General features: G+C 45.2%; 1 long non-coding RNA gene across 1 annotated transcript; it reads right to left on the bottom strand.

Moving 5' to 3' along the window:
* Window positions 1-6,775: 6,775 nt before the first annotated feature.
* On the bottom strand, window positions 6,776-17,227 carry LOC119652641. The gene is made up of 3 exons (XR_005249568.1): window positions 17,076-17,227; window positions 7,115-7,536; window positions 6,776-7,042 (listed from the first exon to the last, which is right to left on the bottom strand). It is a non-coding gene; the product is annotated as an uncharacterized LOC119652641 (long non-coding RNA).
* Between the last annotated feature and the right edge of the window lie 274 nt (window positions 17,228-17,501).

Genomic DNA, 17,501 nt, shown 5'->3' with positions numbered 1-17,501 from the left:
TGTCTGTGAGAATTACTTAGAATATTAATTAATTATGTATATTATATACGGTAAGCATCAATAAATTGTTGTTTTCCACTTGATTTTCCTGTACAAAATGAGCAAGAGTTCTTGACGCATTATCCATGCGCCGGTATGTAAGGTACCAACCACACCAATATATGTCAGGACGCTAAATATTAGTATCTCCATTGGTGAGATGGAAGAACTTGCAAGAGTCCTTTGGCAGAGACAAATTGATATCTGCGCCCTGTAAGAAACTCTATGTACTGATGGAAAGAGCTGGTTTGGTAGTCCACGAATTTGCATCAGCCCCCCTTCTCTGTGCGAGGGTTTGTTCGATAGATTATCAAAACTCCTAATCGTTTTCTTCTCCTCACTTCCTTTCATCTTTTGTGGGAACTTTAATCTTCCTATCCTCCCCTGGCCTACTACTCTCTGCCCTCTCTTCCTCTTTAATAACTCGACGCACCCTTCCCTTTCTATATCCACTTTCTTGTACATCGGTGCCGCCCTCCAATTTAACCTAGAAACCAATTAGATCGTGTTCTTGGTCTGGTCCTCTCTAACCTTTCTGTCAGTGTGCCTTTCTCAATCCTCTCATGCCCCTCTAAAGTTGCCCCTGACGCCCATCATCCTGCTCTCGATTTTGATGCTCAGGTATCACTACTCCACTTCCCTGTTGCGCGCAAGCCTACTAAGTTTAACTTTCTTAAGGCAAACTTCTACGGTCTGAACTCAGCCCTGGCGACAATCAACTGGGTTCCCCTCCTCTCCTCATTAACGTGTGACCAAGCACTCAACACCTTCTATATCATTTTATGTGATCTGCTTCCCTGTTACGTCCCCTCCTCTTCTAATTGCTTGCGCTCCTACCCTCCCTGAAATCCACAGAAAAGTTCGCCAAAAACACACTACGAGGAAGAAGTACCAGTCGTTTACAACCTTCTTGGCTTAATTTACGTTCCGCGGTGAAATCCTTAATACGTAAGTCCAGAAATTAATATTTGACCAATGTTGAAGACTCACTAAAGCGTAGAAACCTCAAACTTTTCTGGTCCCACATTCGCAACTCTTACTATTCTGGTCAGCTATCCCCTCCGACAATTAAATTCTCTGGCGCCTCAGATAAGCTCCGCAACTGCATTGCGATTTATTCTGCCGCCACTTTTTCTTAGTATATGTTCCCTCTCCTCTTCCCTCTTCCTTCCCGCTTGTGCACGTAGCCTGCCCCGTATCGTCTACCCCTCCCCTCGCCTATCCCCCTCCTTACTCCTCATTGACAAACTTGATACCAATGTCGGCCCTGAATACGATGGCCTTCCAAACCTCTTTTTGCTTAAAGCTGGTCACTCCATTTCCCTTCCCCTATCCCTTATTTTCTACAAACGGCTCGAAGAGAATCATTTCCTTGGCCTATAGAAAAGTGGTGACCGTACTGTTGCTGAGAATTACCGTCCCATTTTGGTCCTCCCCTTCTGGTCCAAAACCTTGGAAGGACTTGTCAGCGACTGGTTGTCTTTCCACTTTGGGCACCACATCGTGAAAGAGCGGCTTTATTAAACGTAGGTCCACTCCCTCCAACCTGTTCGACTTTACCAACTTTGTGGCTAAATACCTAAATTCACGGCAGGAAGTGCATACTATCTACACTGACTTTGTTAAAGCCTTCGACACTGCAACTCACAAAATACTTCTGCCCCAACTCTCACCTCTAAGCGTTCCCACACCAGCTGTTTTATGGCTTGCCTCTAAACCTTTCAAACCGAACGTACCGCGTCTCTCTCCTCTTTCGTCCCACAGGAATGTATTCTGGGTCCTTTATTATTTTTACTTTTTATCAGCAACCTTCAGCCCCTTCTTACTTGTCCCTGGTCGCTCTATACCGACGGCCTTAAACTGTTTTCCGCTATACCGACGCCAATAGACTGTAATAATTTTATATTTCGCTTTTGCTCTGATTTTGACTTCATCCAACCCTTCTTAGCTGTCTTCAATTCCTTTATGAGGTGTACCCTTGTGTACTGCACCGTGATCTGGTTACCTTCCCGTAGGGGAGGGATTTGATGGCCGGTCGACACGACACTGGAAAAGGCAACTTCTTTCAGCTATCAATGCGCCTGTCAATGAATATACCGTCATTGCCTGTGATCTTAATGGTTTTCTCGGCGAAAGGGCAGATGGCAGCTGGTACTATAGAGGTAAAAGATTTGTCACTCGCAATGAGGATGTGGACCATATTATCAATTTTGCTGACACTTACGACTTTTTTCTTGTTAATACATCGCTTATTAAACGGTTGTCTTATCTTCCTAACTTTTATAATGGAACAGTGAAACGCAAATCGTCTTTTCCGATAAGACGCCACCTTTTATTTATTATTCACTGAGAGCGTAACTTGATAATGTCATAGTTGGTCTCTCCGTGTATCTGCTTAAGCACACCTTAATGTTGAGAATGACAGTGTATGTCCACTGACCCCTCGAAGACTTATCCCACCTGCCTTGTCAGAAATCATGAGTCTCTGACCTTGCCGCATTCGTGTGTTCTGTGTGTCCCTCCCTACCTCTTACAAGATACAACACACTCATTTCTTTCGCTAGAATGTCCCTTGTTTCTGACCGCAGTGGAACTAGTTGCCTTTTGACACGAATATTCTAGGTGCTCCCCAATGTTCAATTTGAGGTCAGTCATTACTCCAAGGTATTTGATAGCCAGTTCAGAGACGACTGCATGTTCGCCGACGCCCACCTTACCTTAACAGGATTCTTCTTTCTACGGCTCGTTATTAGATCGCTTATATTTTCTCATCCGCGAATGCCAGCCTTTACAGCTCTCACGGCCTTCATTGTTTATGCCTCTATATTGATGCGCTGAACATTTTGATCCAACAGTTATAGCAGAGCCAGCCGCAAAGCCTCCTCTGGCACGGAAACAACATGTACCCCATAATGTATGACAGTCTATAGTGGGGGATCCAGTAGCGTGTCCTGTGGTACCCCGCTGCGATGATGCACACTTTGTACTCTATTCCGCACCAGAGAGTTCTCCCTGAGAGGTAATTTTGGATCGGACACGACAAAAGCCAAGAAAATCTAAGTCAATCAAGGCGTCTTTAATTTGGCTCTAGTTAGCGAAGCTTAATTTGTTTTTTTACACTGAATGCTAACACGGCACAGTAGCCATAAGAATACCCCTTTTACCAGGCTCACCACCGTAGAGTGAACGAGTCGAAAATTATACTGATGCTCCGACAGGTCATTACCCCTTCCGACAATGGGCAACAGTCTGCTGCAGATGGGCCTATCCATCATCTCCTCCATTGTATCCAAAAGGCAGATTGGGTGATTTGAGGTTGGATTTCCAGGTACCTTTTTCGGTTTAGGCGTCAACATCAACTTTTGTTTTTCCCACTGAGCAGGGGGTATTCGTTGCTTCACGTACGCCTCAAAGTTTTTCACAAAAAGTTCTTGCCAAGGCTTCGCTGCCTGCTTCAAAGTTCCGGTATCCAAACCTGAAACCTTATCGTCTACGTCCTACCACATATTTTTCGCAGCTTCTTCTCGGTAACTGAAGGTACCATGCACTCGTTAACTTAAACCACCATTTACTTTTCGCTCTTTTAAATGAGGATTTCTTTCAGAGGGCGCTGGCATATCAACTAGGGTGGTGATGATCTTTACAGCCTTTTTATCACCACCCTGGAAGCCGCACCCCAAGAGTTTACATCTGCATCCTCGCACAACTGATCCTTCTGCTTTTGCGAAGTGCTATGCTTAAACGGCCCCTCAGTTGTCGCGGTCCTTCTGACGATCGTCGCTATCCGGTTTTTTCCCAATTCTCTGGTGAAGCCTTGTTGCCCCCAAAATTTGCAGCACACTGGCCTGTGACTTCGGTGTTCCACCAGTAATTGTGTTTCATACTCGGGAACAGTCGCCTTCTGGGTATGCTAGCATCGCATTCGTCCGTGATTCACTTTCTCCGTTCTTTCAGGCAATAAAACCGGGAGTTTGATTCGCCCTTGATCTCTATGCAGATTGCCTGGTAGTCACTGTAGTATAGTCATCAATACCTTGACAAGTAACTGTTCTGACTAAAGTGTAACTTACGTTCGTCAGTTCCACTATAGACCTCAGGCTTCTTTCTCTGAAAGTATATGAGGTCCCGACATTTGCGAGTACTACATCTATAATAGTACAGCGTACACTTTGAACAGAAGGCGTCCTCTCATATTTGTTGTCCGGCTCGCCACTTTAAGGGCCCATTCTTTAAAATCACCTGCAATGATTCCCGCTAAATAGCCTGTCACATCAAAAACCGGAGCATTAACCACCTGCTCATATTTGACTAGTATAGCGCTGGGGTGAAACATAAGAATTGTATATGTGAACCCCTTTTGCCTTCCTTAGCCCAAGTACCACCACCGTCATTTCGATGTAGCTCATTAATTATGGGATGCTCTCTGCTGGGAGTAATTGAGATTGATTTGTATCAAGTTCGTCTGCGATTTCCGTTGCGGAATTCCCTATCTGCAATGTGCTATGGTCCACACCCTCCTTCTTTTGCACAGTAGGACATTTAGATCAGCTCCATTGTCCTGGTTGACGTGGTTCTCCATGCCTTTGTGATGTCACCGAAGTCCATGTATCTGCCGTAAACAGTTTGGGTGTTACCTCAACTAGTGAAATGATGATAGCGGTTTCTGTCCCACCATAGGTTTATCATAGCGTGGCAATCCATGCTACATATGCTTGTGACGTTATCAAAGCCCAGCCATCTGCCGTTAACAGTTTTCGTGCTACCAGCACTGATAAACTGATGATGGTAGTTTTTATCCCACTCCAGGCTTTTCGTGGCGTTTTCACCGTTGAGTCTTGAAGTTCGAGAAAGTCAGATTTCTTTTTCAAGTCTTCGCAGGTTCCTTCTTTTGTGGTGACCTCATTTATATACTGGCAGAATATAGAAAACTCCGGCATTTCAGCCTTTATCTCGGCTCTCTGTCCTAAGGACTTTCCAGTTTGACCCAAGAATTTGTCTGCAGTTTGATTTCTTGAGCTTCCAAACAAGGTCTTCTTTTTGGATTCGTTTAATTGAGCTGATATTATTTCCCAAATTAGTGAGTTCTGGGTTTCCCTTAACTCTCCTGGAAATTTCAGAATACTACGATTTCGCTCATTTGGAGGTGATGACAACCTCTGTTCGTATCCTTCTCGGATCTCTTTTTTTCCGAGATACCATCTTTCTCTACGCTTCCACATCCTTTTATGGGTTCACACTTTCTTTCCGGAATTGCGGCTACTTGAGTTTCGTCGGGAGCTTCAGCGGTCCTTTCCACTTCCTTTACTTTCTTGGGATATTCCTTCGTTCAACTGTACACATAGCATCTCTCGGGTTCCTTTTCTGTCGTGTTTTGAATGGGCGTCACCCGCATTGCTGGCTTACTTTTTCGCTCAAAGTTTTCAATCCTTTTTCATCTTGGGCTTTGTCGTACATTAACCTAATGCCTTTTGTCATGTTTTTTGTATTCTGATGTATATTCTGGCGTTCCTTGATAAGCTCGTAGAGCTCCATGGGTTTGTTACCCAGTGCGATTAAGGTAACTCCCGATTGAAAGCTGCGTCCGAACTCAGTAGAGTAGTTGGGGGGTAATAGCTTTTTCCTTTACGTATTATCCCGTTCCTGTCTCAGTCTGTCTGTAAGGGTGATCGACCTTCTTTTAAACAGGTCCTTCGATGAAACCACCTCTTCTTCATCCTATGCGAAAGTAACATTTGATGCCTTAGTAACCAAGGTTCCTACTGCTGAGGCACTCAGGTGGTTGGATATAGAGCCTTGCCCGGTAACTTTATCTCTTCTCTTGTTCTTCATGTTTGGTTTTATTTCTAAGTATCCTTCCCACGAGCAACGACGTTCTGCCTATTAGTATCTTCGGGCATGCACATCTACGGATGATAACACAGCTTAGCCTGTAATTGGTGTCACTTTTTTGGCTCTTTAAAATCAGCCAGAATAAGTTCTTTTCAAGACGCGCACTTTCATGCAATCCATCGTACTTGAACCTGGATATTGGGCGTCATTTATCGACAATATGAACTCCGGTTGACAGTTTGGTGACCCCCAGCATCCCCTTCATTTCAGAGTATATGTGATGCTGCCATTCTGGTGGGGCAATTATTTCTAGGAAGTGGATGCATTCTAGCCTAGAACTAGATTTATTCCGGAAGTGAACTAAAAAATTGTGTAGACCAGAGATTGGGTGCATAAATTGACGCACTGCATAAGCACTGATGAGGAGCTCTTGGAAAATCACTTGGTGTAACTTTCCTTTCAGCAGCCTCCAAAATTCTAGCAATTAGCACTGCATTCATTTCTGTTTTTCCAGCTTTAAATCTAGCTTGCTTGTCCTCCCCACTCCCCCAAAATTTCTGCTGAATTGGTTCTAAGAAAATCTGATTGCCCTGAATTCATTTCATATGGAATTTTCGAAAGTTTTTCCCCATGCAGTCCATCATCGAAAAGATGCAAACTGTTGCGAATATATCACTTCACTAAACTTCCAGCCTGAATTCGTTGACTCACCAGTCAGGACTGAATACACTTTCGAATGGAAAACTTTCAAAACGGTATTACTGATGTGACACTGAAACGAGGAAACTTGTGAAAATTCCTGACTAACCCACATCCTTCTCATATTCACTTCCTTCATACCCCCGACGTTGCAGACCCAGAAACTTTTCTATCGCATTCTAGTGTTTCACCTTTCGGTTCCGTGAATTATATTGGAAACTTCTTAAGCTGTTCTCAATGGTTTTTCCATAAGGCACCGCGTGTTTCTACTGTTGACTTTAAAACTTTGGGAAAATTCTTCTTCTGCATTTTCATTTCGCTTCAGGGGGATGGAAAGTGAACTACTGTCGCATGTATACAGTCAGCTATGCACGAGATATGGAGTAGCACCTTTCTAAGAGTGGTTGCAGGTTTCCTTCGTATGAAAAACTTTTCCACTAGTAACAGAGTTTCCCTTCCAGTCTAATTCCAAGCACTGTCGAAGAAAACAGTTAAAAACAAAGGCAAACTAAGAACTGATGTAGTTCTTGAGCAACTATTTACCTACCTGAAATCTTCAGCACTCTATTACGAGGGGCCGCCAGACTTGGTGTTATTTGAACTTCCGTTGGCAATTGATGGGAGGGTATTCGACCCCCTTGAGGTAATAAATGGGTGGTGTCTACATGACTGAGCAAGGGATGATTATGAAGCATTGTGCAGACTATTAGTTGGAAGTTTCTAATTAAAATAGATTGACTGTCCTCGTTCACATACTCCGGGCTCTAATTCCCATGATGAAATACTTGTCCCCAAGTTGCCTTAGTTTCGTCCTTAAAGGGTATTGAAATTTACTGCTTTATGTATGAATCAATAGAATTGTGTAGGATACAATCATTAATCATCTTCCAGCATTTGTTATTGGAAGCAACGCTGGCTAGTCCCAGGGGCGGAATGACGAGGAAGAAGCGCCCTCATTGTGCCAGACACCTGAAAACAATCAAAAGACTGTCAACGAAAATGGTCATTAAAGTTAGAATCACTTTGAAACAATTCCAGCAATTCATAACAATAAACCTGAAGTTTTCATAATCTCCGGGGATTAAAGGTCCGACGGGAGCTATAAATACAGAACTTTATGTTTTCATCCCTGTTACAACAACATCATTAATAATTTGAACTCTTCACCGGAAAAAAAAATCCCCAAAAAGGAGTCATGGAGGAGAGTAGGAATGGCATGAATGTCGTGGCGGCCGATGCTACTACAATCGTTCTTTGATTAATGATACATCAGACTTTGAGAGCATTGTCCTGACGTTTGTAACGTTTGGGGAGATGTCTCTTTTAAGGAAAGATTATTCGTTGTATGAAAAGGATTCAGTGTTATCTAGAACTAAAGGAGGATAGTCGGTTAGTGTCTTTGTATCCATTGGAAATAGCGAATGGGGGGATGCTCAGGGCGAGAATAAAATAAGTGGAATTGAATTACTATTTTATTAGTGCTGAAAAGAGACATTCATATGCTGTCAAATTAATTATGTTATCAGTGGAACGATAAACATTGATGAATACACTTCGTGAATATTGCTGTTCAGGCGATTATTAGCAATGAATGAAACTTCCTCATCCTTGAACTGAGTAAAAATATGTCGCACTATGTTTTGGGTCAATCAGCAGAGACGTCTTCTACGATCTTTAACGGGTCATAGTGACGTCTCCAAGGTGTCCCGGAAAGCAACTCTGTCCCCTTAGCTAGTAGCACACCCTTACTCTAGGGAGTAGCTTTCAAAAAGCCCCTCGGCGAAGAGCAAATAGTAAGTGACGCCGGGATATGTGTCCATGGTGTCGTCAACAATTTTCTGTCGACGTCGATTGGTGTCTCTCCAGTCTCAGCCCCGCGGGACCACCATTGGGGTATTACTTCGCGGGGTAGGTTTGCTCTTAGGCACTCATCCTTCTCCTATTTGCAGCTTTCCTCCTTCTTTGTTCCTTCAGCAACTCCTCCTGCATTTAGATGATTGCGGAGCCAACCGCAAGCCACTTCTCCTCGGACTCCAGCATCTCAGTAACCAAGCTCTCCGGGGTCCCGCTCCTGTCCAGCACCTGGTTTAAGCTCCTTCTCTCCATCGCAAATCGTGGGCAGTGAAACATCACATGCTCTGGATCCTCCGGTATGCCATCGCATCTGGTACAGTTCGGAGAATCATCCAACCCAAAGCGGTGCAGATACTGCCTGTAGCAACCACCGTGTCCCGTGAGGAACTAGGTTATGTGGTAGTTGGTCTCCCCATGTTTTCGCTCAAGCCATACCCTAATGTTGGTAATGAGCCTGCGCGTCCACCGACCTTTCGTAGACTCGTCCCATCTGCGTTGCCAGAGATCAAGCGACTCTGACCTTGCCGCATTTCTACGCTGTGCATGCCCCTCCATACGTCTTGCATTGTACAGGACATTCATTTCTTTGGCCAGAATGTCGACCGGGATCATGCCTGCCACCACCAATACTGGTATTTGATAGCCGGCTTTGATACGACCGTATGTCCACCGACCTCCACTTTCACAGTGTTATTTTTCCTGCGGTTCCTTATTAAGACCCCTTCGATGGGTGATATGAGCCTAGCTCCGCCAAGGTGGTAGTTGTGGTGTGTATCAGCAGCCAGTCCCCTCTGGACCCCAAACGAGTAGTGTGCATTGAATCGGTGTTAGTAGATGCCGTCGTTCGAAGCGAGCTCTGATCCGTCTGTAAATGGGGAGATTAGCTAAGCGTAGGTTAGGGTTCAGGGAACAGGGTAATGGGCGTTGCCTACGAGGGTATGTCTGTTTATGGCTATTGGGGCAGTTTTTGGGTTTTTAAATTTCCATGAAGAACAAAAGCAACTAAATTCATAAAATTCATAATAGAGCAAGGAAGGAGGCAGAATTGACAGCGTTTGAGAACAGTTGGAAAATGCGTCACTCATCACAATGCCCAGCGAAGGATTATTATTATTCTGTTAAGGGAAAGTCGCACCGCGTCCTTGAAGAACTATTGTGCCCCTTTTACTGGTTATAGTGTACCTATTGATAGTACCTCAAGCAGGCCTGTAACCGTTAGGAACTTTAGTATGTTCCCCACTTCCAGATGTTTCAGCTTTGCATGTGGTATTAAGTGTTCTCCCAGATGTCTCGACCTACTGTGCACAAGTGCCGGACACTGCCTCAGGACGTGTATAGAGGTTTCGTCCTCCTCTTCACAAAACATGCAGGCAGTGTCCGTAGATATCCCTAGCTTCCCTAGGTGATAGTTCAGCCGATAATGACCAGTGAGAATTTCCACTATGATTCGGAGGTTCTTTCTGGTGAGGTTTAAGCAATCCTTTGTACGCATGGGTTCGTATCTCCCAATAAGCACCCTGGACTGCTCCATCCCTGGTAGGCCCGCCCATTATAGTTCTATCAACCGTTTCTCTTCGTTTCTTAGATTCATAGTCATGAAACCATTTCCGATTCCACAGAAGGGTTCTAGCCCGTGTAAAGGCGTCCCTGCTCCCTTCTTGGCTAGTTCATCCGCTGCCTCATTGCATTCCAACCCAGCATGGCCTGGAACCCAAACTATCCAGACCTTGTTGGACGAGCCGAGTGTATTCAGTCTCGCAAGGCATTCCCATACCAGTTTAGAGTTCACCTGGTTGGACCTAAGTGCCTTGATCGCTGCTTGGCTATCGGTGAGAATAGCTATGTTCTGCCCCCTGTAGTTCCTTTGCAGATTAAAGGGGGCACATTTGTCTATGGCGTATATTTCCGCCTGGAATATGCTAGTATACCTGTCCATTGGCTCAAAGTACATTTTCCTTGGACCAATGACACCGGCACCCGCTCCCTCTGCTGTGAAGGATCCGTCAGTGTACCAAGTAATCAGTTGCTGATTTAAGCCGTATGTCGCAGCCACGCTCTCCCAGTTTGCCTTGTTACTCCAACGTGTTTCAAACTTCTTATCGAAGTGAAACCTCGTTGTCATGTTGTCCCTCGGTATCAGTAATTCGGGATACCGCCTAGAAAGGATATCAATCTTCCTTCGATTTAGGCAGCTCCCCGCTTCACTCATACTACCGGCCATCCTGAATATTGATCTCCTTCCTGTATCTCTGTGTGCGATGTGTTGTCGAATGATCCTTCGATATCCAAAAACGCACAGTGCAATTTCTTTTGTTTCTATGGCGTCCCGTAGTACCTCTGTCAGCTGATACAGAGCAGTTTCAGTTGACAGTCCTGCCCGGTGAGCGTGTTGACAGTGATGTAGAGGATTACGCTTTAGAACGTTAGTTCTAATATAGTTGTCTATGACCTTCTCCGCCGTTTTGAGTACGAACGATGTTAGGCAAATTGGTCTGAAAGATTTAGGGTGAAAAGGATCCTTTTTACCCGCTTTCGGAAAAAAGACCACTTTTGCCCGTCTCCATGCCATTGATATGTAACCCAGTGCTATGCTCCCCCTTACCACCCTCAGAAGAGACTCTAAGATAATTCCTAGGCCTCTCTGGATAAGTGCTGGGAAAATGCCATCTACTCCGAGAGATTTCATTGGTTTAAAAGTTCCTACTGCCCATCTTAGCCTAGCTTCTGAGCATAACTCTTTTGCTATTTTCCAGCTCTCTTTCCTTCCCCTTTCATTCGTTGTTGGGGTGTCAGGCAGATTGTTGTCGCCTGCCACCGAGGGGTAGAACCCCGGGAAATGAGTTCTGAGAAGCAGGTGTACCCTGTCCTCCTCATTCTCGGTGAATGTTCCATCTTCCTTTTTCAAGCAGACAGAGGATATTCCCCCGTCTTTGGCTACAGCCTTGTACAGCCTGGTTGCTTCTGTGATCTGTTCAATCCCTTCACAGAATTCCCTGAAGCTGTTCCGTTTCGCATCCCTGATCGCGTTGCTATACGCAGTCAGTGCATTTTTATACCTCTGGTTTGTTTTGCCCGGTTAAAGAGTTTTCGTACCTCTGTCCTCATTCTGGCTAGATTTTTTTTCCACCATGGTACATCCCTTGATGACTTGACTGTCTTGGCCGGACAGCTGGCCTCATATGCGTCAATGACGATTGTGTTGAGATTTTCTACCACCGTTTCTAATTCCAATTCGCTCCTAATGTCACCGCCCCCTTGAAGCAGCGAAGGATGCAGCAAAGGCTGAAACACCTCATGAGACAACGGAACGGCCAAATAAAAAGGAAATCTTGCAAAGTGATGTGGGGACGGAAACTGTGGCACCTTACAGTGTCCTTAGATAAAATCGGCAAACCTGAGCAGGTGGGCTCGAACACAAGCCGAGGTGGAGTACAATCGACTGTCTTTGTTAAAGCCAAAAAGGAAAGACTTAGAAAAGGCACAATTCCTGCAGAAGAGAATCAGCAAAAGCGAGCAAAACGGGTTGATGGAACTGGACTCCTGGGCTGCATTTGCTTCTATAGGAGAACATGGACCGCATGGACCGGAAGATGTGAAAAACAAAAACAAACGCGCTTCTTACTGAGAACCAGTAAGCGCCAAACGGATCGCAGACAGCCCCCTGCAAAGCAAACTGGGGAAAAGCGAAGCGAAGAAGAGGACTTAATCCCAGTTGTTTATAGGACCCAAAAAGAAGGCAAAGAAGGATACGCCATCCAGTCGGAAAACCGCTTGTCCAAAGTTAAGGCGGATACGCAGGATGAACCACCAACAGAAAAGATTCGGCTCTACTCAATAAACCAGGAGGCAAGACGTTTGCGGAATTGCTTAGAAAGATCCGCGACAAGATGAAGCTCGAAGACAGTGGAGTGACGAAGTCTTCGTTGAAGACAGCTACTAGAGCTACTGGGAAAGAAGGCTCTGATTTTTAATTTAGAGGTTAGTTGCTCTCTTAAAATTTGAGATCCAAATGGAGGAGGCTATCAAGCGTGAATGTCTGGAGGTAACCGATTTCCGAATAAGTACCACTTGTGCGAGTTCTCGAGGCCAAAGGCTTGTCGTGGTGAAAGCTGAAAGTGAAAGCAATATCCAAGGGAATTTCCTAATAGCGACAAAATCCAATCTGGTTAGGTAGAATTGGTACTAACCAATGCAGATAGCCCCTAACAAATGGTACAGGTATTTGGACTGTGGGCACACATCTACAACTTGCCGGCAATCTAACCGGAGGACAGCATGCCGAAGATGTGGCCAAATGGGTCACCAAGCGAAGACTTGCAATGAAAAAAGAATAGCGTTCTCTGTATGGCTTTTATCGCATTTGGTAAGACCGTTGCACACACTACCGGTTCGGGTGGTACCCATTTTTTAGAGCGTAACTGAAAAGTGAAAGGACGCGGCTAACATGATCCGCATTCTACCAATTGACATGTATTGAAGCGCAGCCGTTGACGTCTCGATTTATCGGGTATCGCCGTCATCTGGATTTTGAATTTCGGCTTTCAGCCCAAGGCCGAGGGTATGGCTTTATCTGAATTAGGTGTTTAGGGATATTATTTTTTAGCGATTATCTAACAAGGAATGCAACGACCTCGATTTTTCAACACAGGCTTGATGCTCTGGAGGATACGGTTTTCGGCACGCAGGGGCGAATCTTGGTAGGCGATTACTTCAATGCTGGAATCTTTGAAAGTGGTATGCCTGGCTCAGATTCCAGAGGGAAACTGGTTTTTGAAATTGCGCCGAGAACCGGTTTCGTAGTTTTAAACATCGGATTCATTCAGACATCTCTGGTGTACCCTTTGTCTCGAAATCACTGGCGCCAGATGGTGGACGAGTGGCAATTTTTGGAAGATTTCTCGGCAAGTGACGGCGAAGACATCGGAAGGAGGCATGCACCACGATGGTAGAGTAAAGGAGACTGCCCGATTTTCACCATAAGATTACTCGAAAAGGAAGTTCTCACTACTCAAAATAATAACTCAATAGGTTGCCACCCTGGTACAACTGAATATATACACGTGTTCCACGAAAGGGAAAACTTACTGCCCGGCATGTTTAAGGCTTACCAGAAGTCGGGTATTTTTCCTTGTCGTTGAAAGGAGGCAAGGCTCGCACTGATCAGCAAAGGGAAAGGAGGCTCTGAGTTGGGTCTGCATACAGACAGCTGCATGTGCTTGATACACTGCTCGAAAAGTTCATCGGGAGTAATTTCACTGAAGCGATCCATGCTGCCGGGAATTTATTAGGTATAGAGCAGAGAGATCCACGATGGGTGGATTATGTAGATTGGGGGTGCGGTACATTGATGGGAAGCACACAGCTGCCAATCTCCTCGGGCAGCACCCTCGAAGCGGTTAATGCCAGAAATGCCTTCAATTTCGTAAAAGGGACAAATGTTAGGAACATTAGAAAATGCATTCCACGTGTCGCGCAGTCTCTTGCATGTATTGAGGGATTATCTGAGAGGCTGCTGCATGTTCTACGCGACCTAGAGAGCCAGAAAAGGATGCAGATCAAGTTGGAGGTAACACAGGGATCCATCCTAGAGCCGAACCTCTGGAACGCTTCTTACGATAGTCTATTAAGGCTGGATATGCCAGAAGAATCATGCATGGTCAGTTAGGCGGATTATGTTGCAGCACTTGTTACTGGACGCACTGCTGAACAGGTGCAAAGTTGACGTGCTGTATTGATAGGATGGGTAAGTGGATGGAAAAAAATCGAAGTACTGATATTGATCAGAAAGAAAATCTGGACCCTGCGTCGAGTTAACTATAGAGTCAAAGCCAACGTTTAAATACCTTATAGTAGCGTTCACCTCGCAGATGAGCTTCTTCGAGCATATCAAAGCAGCAAGCTAGTCTCCGCCTTAAGTCGGCTGATAGCGAATATTGGGTGTCCTTTTTCTACCAGCAGGCGGCTTCCTTAGGGTTCAAACAGGCTGATGTCTTTGGCAAGGGGGTGTATCGTAAGCGCCTTGCCCAAGTGCAGAAGTGGCTAGCTTTGCGAGTGGGGTCTGCCTACCACACCGCCTTAAACCGGAAATGATGATGACCGCGGGAATAGTCCGCGTTGTACCCGTCGCTGCGGAACGTATTGGTACAAGGGAGAAAACCTAAGAGAGATGCTAGCTTGTGAAGAGCGTTGACGCACGCTAACTAATTGGCAACCGTTTTGGCAAAATGAGTCGAAAAGCAGATAGACTGCATGGCTCATCGGCAACTGATATCTCTGGCTGAATCGAAAACATGGTGAGATTGATTATTTCCTTTATTCTGAATAGTCATGGAGGTATAAGATTGGAAAGGTACGAAATCCTGACTGTTGGTTCTGCAATGGAGTGGTGGATGACGCCAATCACACCTTTTTCTGGTGTGGAAGATAGGATGGGTTTTCTCAGCAACTTTATACAGATACAACGATACGCTCTCCAGATAACGTTGGCAGAGAGATGCTAAAGTGCGCTGGCAGATGGAGGCGTGTTGTGGATTACGTTTGGTTCTTCTTATTGCGAAAAAAATTTAGCTTGACTGTTGGAGGCAGGAGATGACAAGTGACTCCTCCTCCTCCGTCTTGTTGGTGAAAGGAGTTACCTGACTTAAGGATACTTAAGCAGGGAAATCGGGAAGGTTAGTCCCAAGTAATGTGTCAATTGGTTCCAGGGTAGTTCTCTGATGACGGGGAAGTGTTTGATTGATAGTCCGATGGCGCACCTTTGCGGAAGTCCACCACTCTGTCCATAAAAAAAAGCGGCTTCACTGGCCTCTTGAACCTTTTTATGAGGAGTCGAGCAATTTCTCAATTTGAAGCCAGCTTTTGATGCCAGGCTTTAGCTCGTGAATATAATGCACGCTTTGGCAACTGGTGACCGCACCATAGCGGGCTTGAACCCGTCTTTTGCACTTTCACCATTGCTTTCGCAATGAGGAGCCGAGCAATTTCTCAATTTGTAGCCAGCTTTTGATGCCTGGCTTTAGCTCGTGAATATAATGCAGGCTTTGGCAACTGGTGACCGCACCATAGCGGGCTTGAACCCGTCTTTTGCACTTTCACCATTGCTTTCGATTGCGTGGTTTCTATTCAATATCTAAAAATATATCTATACTGTAGGTAATGCCAACAACAGTTTTATTTTCGAGAACACTCAGATAAAGCATGTCCTTTACTGTCTGATATTAATTTTTGTTCAGTTGATTGCTGACTAAAGAAGTCTTGAATTTATTGCACTTTAAGGTATCTAGTAGGTCCTTGTTCTTGGGTATAATTTTCCCTCAGTCTCCGGCTACATGATTAACTTTTATTAAGGCTTCCATTAAGGGCGAATACTCGTATGATGATTGACGTGATAAATGTCAAAACAAATATTAGATTTTAGTAAGTTACCTCCATCGAGCCGATCCCGTTTGTGAACGGGGCAAAAGCTGAAGAAAGAAAAAAGTAAGTTACCTCCATGAATCTGTGGCGCAGCGGGGTTAACAACATTCGAAATGAATAAGGACATCAATTCCTGGGCCAGCGAGTGCATCATAGTCAAAAGTGTAAGGTCACCAGGCATGAAAGGAAAGAAGTTGGCTCATTTCCCCGCATTACCAAGCGGTTCCACACCATATATCTCCACATCGTAGGACCTTTGCGAGACTCGCACGGTTACAGATATCATCGACAGGTTTACGCGGTGGCCTGAGGCAATACCTCTGAAGGACATTACGGCGCAATCTTGTGCCGAAGCTCTCTGTGGAGAGTGTATCGCTCGCTTTGGCGTCCCTGCAGTGATCATCACTGACCAGGCAATGCAATTTGAGTCCACCCTTTTCTCGGAGTTAGGCAAACTCCTGGGATTCAAACGCCAGCGAACTACGGCTTACCACCCGCAATCCAATGGGATGCTAGAACGTTAGCACCGCAAGCTGAAAGCCGCCATTATGGCTCGCGATGATCCGTCCTGGGCTCAGGTCTTGCCTCTCGTGCTACTCGGCCTACGAACAACCCGCCGAGAGGAGTTTGCTTCCAGCCCCGCGGAGCTGGTGTACGAGATAACCTAAGACTCCCAAGCGATCCGGCCTTCGACAAGACATCGGGTCTCACAGATTCGGGATTGCTGCGCTTGCTGAAAGACAACTTTCGCTACATGAAAGCCACACCGCCCACACGACACTCGTCCCCACCTGCTTGCGCGTCCAAGGAGCTGGACACCTGCACGCACATCCTGGTCGCAAGCCCGTGCAGCCTCCATATAAGGGCCCGTACCGTGTTCTCGAGCGGGGAGACCATTTCTTCCAGCTCGAGATCGGAGGACATAAAAAGGCTGCCTCCTTATCCAGGCTGAAGCCCGTTTGCGCCCCAAATCAATGTCGTGTCCACTTCGTCGTATGATGGGGAACGCAGGTCCGAAGTCAGTCGCTGAAACCCCTAGGTTTCATCTGGGGGCGGAGTGATGTGGTGGGGTTAACCCTTGAGTGTATGAATATGACTATATTATCCTTCCTCCTTGCTTATAAGTAAGTGTTAGGACTTCCATAAAAGGGCAACAGCTATGATACCTTAAACTGTACCTCGATAAACCATGTTGGTTCAATGTTAATCATCTGACTCTGGAAGGGCAATAAATATACCATAAAGAGTGTAACTACTCCACAATTCGTCCTATTTTTCTGTTTCTACACTCGCTAACAAGCAAAACTTATGTCACGCTAGCAATTACGAAACACCCCTTTTGAGAAAACTTTATAATTTACATTCCTCAAATGAAGAACTGAAACTCGGACCCCATTAATTATTACGCCTAAGTAGTCTTGTTCATGCTCAATATTTATTTCTGCCAAAGCAATAAAACGGGAAAAAATCATAGAACATAACTTTATTTCATTTAAGCACTTATTTATGAGATTAATTAGCGTAACAGCTAATTGCTCTCGAATTATGCTATGCAGTTTGTGCTGGTGCTCGTAGTTCACCCGATTTTCTTTCTCGGGTACCCGGCAAACATTCAACTTTTCCAGGAGTGTTTGTATCAGTCGCGGAAAATCTCAAGACTTGCA

Source organism: Hermetia illucens, chromosome 3, assembly GCF_905115235.1.
Source record: "Hermetia illucens chromosome 3, iHerIll2.2.curated.20191125, whole genome shotgun sequence".
In the NCBI taxonomy this organism is placed as follows: domain Eukaryota; kingdom Metazoa; phylum Arthropoda; class Insecta; order Diptera; family Stratiomyidae; genus Hermetia; species Hermetia illucens.
The sequence above is the reverse complement of the archived record's forward strand: the minus strand, read 5'-3'. Positions and strand labels throughout refer to the sequence as shown.